Genomic DNA, 7,440 nt, shown 5'->3' on the forward strand with positions numbered 1-7,440 from the left:
GCCGTCCGCGGCGGGCGCCTCCTCGGCCCTCGTCCTGCCCCACCTTGCGCAGTCCCAGCCCTCCTGCGTGGTCGTCGCGCGTGTGGGCAGCGGGTGGGAGCGGCGGCAGGGAGCGGCAGATGGGGTAAAGTGTCTTCAGACTTCTGTGGGATGTTAGCAACCGACTTAGGAAAGAAAAAAAGCCGGGGAGATAGCTCGGCAGAGTGAGCGCCTGCCTGGCGAGCGCGGTCCTGAGTCAATCCCCGGTACCGGAAAAAAAACAAACCACAACTTTTCCACTTTTTGTCCCTGCTGTTCGGCTCTGCTTTCCCTTCAGCCCAGCGAGGGAGGCACGTGTTGCTGTCCCCAATTTCCCAGATGAGGTCCCCAGCGCTGGGCCACGGAGCGGGTGGCGGCCCGGATTCCAGCCGCGGGCGGGGGCTCGGAAAAGCCGAGGGCGCCGCCCGGAGTCAGCCCGGCCGGCCGCCGGCCGCCCGCTGCGGTCGGTCGCTGCTGCCCTCTTCTCGCCGCCTTCTCTCCCTCCCGGCCTCTTCTCGGGGCTGCTTGCTGGCCCAGGGCCCTCTTCCTTCTCGGAGGCGAAAGCCGGCTGTGGGCCTTCGGCAGCCCGTGCAAACTTCACGTGGAAATGTTGAAAGGGTTTTTGTTGTTGTTGTTGTTGTTGTTGTTGTTGTTTTAATGTATTTGGTACAGGGTCTCACTACGTAGATTGGACTCAGTGATCCTCCTGGTTTCAGCCTTCCAGGCGCTGGGATTACAGGCGCGTGCCACCACGCCCTGTCCCAATCGCTGTCTCAGGCCCCGGCCGGCGGGGCCGGCACAGCAGGATGGGGTTGAAAGGGTTCTGTGGCTGCCACCGGTTACATTTACTTCCCTTCTTTTTAATCTTTCTCCTGCCAAGTCTCAGCTTAAGAATTCCAGAGAAGCTTGAGCTGAATAGATCAAATATTCTAATATGGTCGTGATGTGATGATGGGGTGAAGTGCGGAGTGATCCAGGCGCGAAGTCTAGAGGCCGGTTCTCCGCAGACGTGGCATGCCGAAGGTGGACGGAAGGGCTTTATGCTGAAAACCAGGCAGATCCAGGTTACCGCGTGGCTCTACCAAAATACCTGAAGCGACAGAATTAGGTGTCCTGACTACCTTCCCACGCAGTATCGTCAAAACCCGCAGTGAGCGCCTTTTCCGTTACGCAGTCTTTCCTGGGACAGAGACGTAGGCGCAAGTGCCGGGTCTGCCCAGCAAAACCGTTTATATTTACCATTCCGTTAGGCTTTGGATTATCTCTTTTATTCTGTTTATTTGGATTTAAGAAATAAGAAAGGTACTTTTACTCCAGCAAATCCAAAAGTGTTTTGTTATTTCGTCTCTCGATATACTTCACATTCCTAAAACATACTGGTTTTAATCTCCATAATGTCGTTTTTGATCGAAGTAGTATTTTAATGATACCTGGGTCTTTTAAAAATATCCCTGATCGGGCTGGTGAGATGGCTCAGTGGTCTAAAGCAGGTACTTAGAACAAGCTTAGCAAAGCACAGGGACCGCGGTTCAATCCCCCAGCACCACATGCCTGCCAGCCCGCCCCCTGGTGGGCTGAGTTGGCCACACACACACACACACACACACACACACACACACAAATAAATAAAAATTAAAAAAAAAAATCCCTGATTGACTGTAAAATGTTTTTGTTTCCTTAGATCAGGATGCACCTCAAGTATGTAGTTGTTCTGTCGCTTAGATATCTCTGAGGCTGCAACAGCTTCGTTCCTGCCTCACACCCTGGGCCTTTTCTTGTGATTCACTTAGATAAACACCAGATCAGTTGTCTGTAAGCTAAATCCATTTGTCACTTCGTATGGGCGCTAGCGCAACTTTCCGTGAACCTTGCTCATTAATCTTTCACGTTCCATTTTTCTAGAGCAGCTGTCAGATAGAAATGTAACGTAACCCAGGAGTGCAAGCCATGTGTGATTTTAAATATTTTGTTTAACCCAATATAGCTAGAATACTATCACTTCAAAATGTGACCCACTTAAAATTGAGTATGCGACATTTCACACTGTTTTATCCTCCCAAGTCTTCGTGTATTTTTCCCACATTACCATTTCTCAGTTTGTCCTGGATACATTTCAAGAGCTCAAGCCAGGTATGAAGAGCAGGTCCGAGGGCCGGCAAGGTAGCTGCTCAGTGGGCTAAAGTGCCTGCTTGAGCAAGCGCGGCGTAGGGGCTGCAGATCCACCCTGGCACCGTGACGTGATGGCGCCGCCTGTAATCCCAGCGCTGGGGAAGCTGAAAGCAGATCACTGTGAGTCTGAGCTGCGTAGTGAGACCCTGTAACAACCAAATACATTTTTAAAAAGGAGTCAATGAAGAGCAGCTCCTGTATGGAGCAGGGAATGGAGAGCAAAGGGTCCTAACTCTGGAGCCGGACATCTGCCTTCCCAAAGTGACCCTTAGTTTCCAGCCTCACCGCCTGTTGCCTCTACGTGAGACGCGTGAACAGCTGAATCTTTTCTAGGTGCTTCTTGTATCACCTGTGAAGTGCTTCCCTTTGCCTTTAACACCCTCACTCTTCATTCATCCTGTGGGTTTAGCCCTCCGGTATAGCCTGAATCTTCCCCCACGCCTGTTGAAAGTCTCGGGGTAGCCGTCGGCACCCCTCTCCTCCACAGCATACCGCTTGCAGTGCATGTCCCCGCTCCCCATCAGCTTCCGAGAGCTTGAGCATCTGAGAAACAGCCTCTGCTGTCTTGCCGCATTCTCTGGACTTGCAATGACGTGTGCTTCTACGCTGCATCTTCACCGTATCCGTAACTGTTCGTGGTTAAGAGCTGCGGTTCTGAGTCAGACCAGGGAGGGAAAGCCCAGATCTGCCTTTTGCTGGCCATGAATGGTTTTTGAAGTCAAGCTCTATTTTGGTCTTCCTCTAGAACGGAAATAACAGTATCTTCCTTCTAGGAAACTGAGACAGCTGTGTCTGGAAGAGGCGAGTGTTGGGTCAAGGCTCGGCCTGCCTTCGCGGATAAGTACCGGGGTTGTGGTTAACAGTGAGACACTGAATTGCTGTTTGATTCAGAGCAGTGTTTTGGGAATTTTCAAACAGAGAAAATGAAAATCAGAAACTACTAAATTAGAAAAATAAAACCAAATACTAATTGAATATACTTTTAGTTTGGCTGCAGGACAGTATTAAAACCGTGAGCAAACCCCTCTTAATTTGCATCATCAGGACCTAACAAGGGCAAGATAGGTACATATTGAACATTTGATTCCAGTGCAATTAACAAAGTACTGTAAATACATAGAAGTAGAAACAGTTCAGAGGTTTAAAATATTGGTTATAGTAGTAACAAAAAAAACAGCTATACAATCTATTACTTTAATACTAGCCTGCCCCCATACTAATGTCCACAAGACGGTAGCAAAATCTTCATATCATACTAGGAAACTATGCTTCTCGTTGATGGGTAACACCCTGTGTACAGTTGTTTTCACCAGCTTTCTGTCACTACAGTAAAATACCTGAGATCATTAGCTCAGAAAGAGAAACGATTTACTTGGCTCACTGTTGGGGGAGCCAATGGCAATGGTAGAGAGTGGGGGGAACAAAATGCAGTCCTCGTGTCCAGGAAGCAAAGAGAACCAGAGACCGCGTCCCACAGTCCCAGCAACCTCTGGGCCTCCCACTAGGCCTCAGCTCCCAAAGGCTCCCCAAAAAGATGCCAAGTCGGGATGGGTCTTGAACACAGGGTCTTGAAGGGAGCTTTAGCTACCCACAGCAGCAGTGTACTCGTGCTGAGTATTTCTTCTCTCAGTATTAGATTCACTGTCCCCTCCTAGTGGCCCTACCACTAACTATTCACCTTGTTTGATCTTTAGTTCCGTATTTTTAGGATTTTTACAGTATTAAGCTAAGTTATATTTATTTTTAGTTACCGCAGGGTGTTATGGTGATGTTCTGAAATTAGAGGCTTGCCTGGAGGGCATTTAAGCTTATGGGAAAAGGGCCAGGAAGATGGCTCAGTGGAATAAGTGCTTCCCTGGCAAGTGTAAGGGCCTGAGTTCAATCCCTGATCCCACCAAAAAAAAAAAAGATGAAAACTCATGGGGAAGATAGAAAAACCAAGGGTCAGCTGGTATTGAGTAAAAACAACAATACTGTGCCTTGGCTAGATGTACATCTACTTATTCACTTGACCAACTATTTCCTGAGTCCCTACTATGTGCCTTACCCAAGAGAAACAAGGCAGAGTTGGTCAGGGCCCTCTCAGGAGCTTGGCATTGATCTGGTAGGCAGATGTTTAAACAGGAAACTGATGAAGTGCTAGGTGCTGAGCAAGAGGAACTACCACGTGCTGCGACATGGCTCGCTTACAGGTGTGCACACAGCCGGGGCGCTGAAGCACTGAGACCTTCAGTCCAGATGAAACCAGTCCAGGAGGAGGTATCACGGAAGCGCCAAGTCAGGTTCTGAAGGAGGAAAGACATGAACCACACCTTTTGGATTTTTTGTTGTTTAAATTTTTCTTTATTTTTAAAGAGAATTAAAAAAAAAGAGGAAAAAACATAAATTAGAATTTCACTAAACAAAATAATAGGAATTCAACAATGGTTGTTCTATTGCATATTGTTGCCTTCAAAGTAGTTCTTCAAATTAGATTACCAGATATAAGCTTCCAATACTAGTCCAAAAAAATTGTAAAACATTAAAAAGGAAAAGTTAAAACATGAACTGCTTCTTTCAATGGGTCAGCAGAAATCAGCAGTGCAGTTACCCAAGCTGCCCTGTGTATATACATAGAGGGCTCTTTTTCCCTCCCTCCTCCTCCTTTCCTCCTCTCCTCCTTTCCCTCATCACAGCTGTTCCTTCCCTTGGGACAGTTTCCTTCCCTTTCCCAGTATCCACTGTACCTTTCAGATTCTATTTGCTCTCCCAGCATCTTACACTGGGGACACACCACAGCACTTACACCTGTGGACCTGATTTAAAAATATGTAATGCTTTGCGAATTTGCGTGTCGCCCTCGCATGGGGACTGTGCTAATCTTCTCTGTATCATCCCAGTGCTTAGTTTATATGCTGCCAAAGTGAGTGCTCAATTTGGATTCTCCTTGTGTGGCAGATGGTCATGCACCTTACACATTACTGAGAATCAACTCTGATCTCTGTTGCCATAGTTTGGATCTGGAGTGTGCCCAAGGCCTACACTTGGAAGGTTTGGTCCCACCCCCCTGAAGCTTCTTGGACGGTGGTGAACATTTGAGAAGGCGGTATTGGTATTGGTAGAAAGTTGGGTGGTTGAAGGGTGCATTGGGAAACCTGGGCCCTTGCTGTCTCTGTGGCCTCCTAGCCTTGATGAGGTAAGCAGCTTCCTCTGCCTCTTATCCCCAGCCTTGATGTCCTGCTGCCTGGCTCCTGGCTCCAAAGCAACTGTATTGAGCAACTCTGGACAGGGCCCTTGGAAGCTGAGCCACAGTCAGCCTTCCCTGTCTGTGCTCTGTGTGTGTTACAGCACTAGAAAGCTGGCCACACAGCAGTCCTACCTCTTGGTCCCCATCCCATTTGAGAGAGCTGTACCTCCTTACTTGCTATTATTTATTTTGCTCTTATCTTGTGATATTTATACTTGTGAGTCTGATTTATTTCACTTCACATTATGGTCTCAAGGTGCATCTATTTTCCTACAAATTGTTTGTTTGTCCTTCAGTCTCGGTTGCTTTTCTCTCATTGCTGGGATAAAACACCCAACACCCAAAATTAAGGAAAGAAAGGTTTAGCTAGCTGACAGTTTGTGGAGGTTTCAGTCCATAGTTAGCTGGCTCCAAAGCAGACTGACACATGGCAGAGGGCAGCAGTCCATGGAGGCGGAAGGCAGCAAAGAGCAAAGGGAGGAGCAGCGACTGTACCAGCTAGCAAGCCTCTCTCCCTTCCTTCCATTGTGTTCAGGCTGTCCTCCCCGGGGCAGGCTTAGCAGTCACTCCCATGGTCCTAGCATTGGATCATGAATTAACCACAAACTAGAAGAGCCTGCCCCGTGACTGCAGGAGGCTTTGGGGGAACACCCAGACACAAACCATAACACCTTCCTATGGCAGAGCAGTGCTCCTCTGTGTATGAATCCTACGCACCCCTTGATGAACACATAGGCTGCTTCCCAGATTCAGCTCTCTGATTTGGGAGGGGGATAATATGATGTCTTTCACTGTTTCAGGAAAGTGCCTCAAGGGGGAGAGCTGAGTTGAATGAAATAACTTTTTTTTGCTTTTTAAGGAATCTCCATACTGATTTCCATAGCAATTGTGCTACTTTACAGTCTCATCAGAGTAAAGGTTCCTTTTCTTGTCAGCCTCATTAGCATTTGTTATTATTTGATTTCATGCTGATATCCATTCTTTCTAGAATAAAACAGCATCTCAGTGTTGTTCTAATTTGCTTTTCTGTAAGGGCCAGGACTGTTGAACTTCTATTACTGTACTTATTGGCTATTTGTACTTCTGAGAAGGTCTGTTCACTTCAGCTTCCCATTTCTTGATCGGGCCATTTATTTTTAATAAATTAAGTCAGTTCGATTGGTATCAAATTTTGGGAGTTCTTTTTAATCCTGTTAGTCTCCCGTCCAAGGAGTAGTTGGCAAAGCTCTTCATTCTGTAGGTTGTCTCTTTACTCTGTTGGTTGTTTCGTCTGCTGTGTGGATGCTTTGAAATTTGAAATGATCTCTTTTGTTGATTCTCGAGAGTATTTCTTGTGCAATAGAGGTTCTGTTCAGAAAGTCCTTGCTTATGCCTATGTCTTTCAGAGTTTTGCCTATTTTATCTTTCGGAAGATTGTTTCTATTTTTTTGTTTTGTTTTGTTTTGCTTTGTTTTTTGATTGTTTCTGTTTTAAGATTTAGATCTTTGATCCATTTTAGTTTAGTTTAGTACATGGTGACATACATGGGTCTAGATTCAATTTTCTGCATGTAGCCAGTTTTCCCAGCAACATTTATTGGAGGCTTTTTTTCCTCTAGTGTATGTTGTTGGCCTTCTGTTGAAGATCGGAGCTGAGTATGCCTGAGGTCTGGTGTGTTTAGTGATCCCAATGGCTGTTTTTGTGAGTACCATGCTGTTTTTATCACTGCAGCTTTTTAATATAACTTCAAGTCTGGGTTGTGAGTTCTCCCATTTTGCTGTTTCTACCCAGGATGGCTTTTGTTATTGTGGGTCTCTTCTGGTTCCACTGAAATGTGAGGATTGTTTTCTCTCGATCTCTGGAGAATGCCGTTGATATTTTAATGGGGATCACATCAAATCTGTGCAGCACTTTTGAAAGTACGGTCACGTTGGCTGTATTGGTTCTGCCTCTCCAGAAGTGGGGCACTTTCCATGTTCTGTGCTCCTCTTCGGCTCCCCTTTTCAGAGTTCTGTAATTTTTAAGGATTTTTTTTTTTTTTTTTTTTT

The 7,440-nt window shown here is 46.5% G+C and overlaps 1 non-coding gene across 1 annotated transcript; it reads right to left on the minus strand.

Annotated features, from left to right (window-relative positions):
• Positions 1–4,989: 4,989 nt before the first annotated feature.
• On the minus strand, positions 4,990–5,097 carry LOC111818524. Its single transcript, XR_002822497.1, has one exon. It is a non-coding gene; the product is annotated as a U6 spliceosomal RNA (small nuclear RNA).
• Positions 5,098–7,440: the final 2,343 nt, after the last annotated feature.

Source organism: Octodon degus, unplaced genomic scaffold (genome assembly GCF_000260255.1).
Source record: "Octodon degus isolate 3935 unplaced genomic scaffold, OctDeg1.0 scaffold00093, whole genome shotgun sequence".
In the NCBI taxonomy this organism is placed as follows: domain Eukaryota; kingdom Metazoa; phylum Chordata; class Mammalia; order Rodentia; family Octodontidae; genus Octodon; species Octodon degus.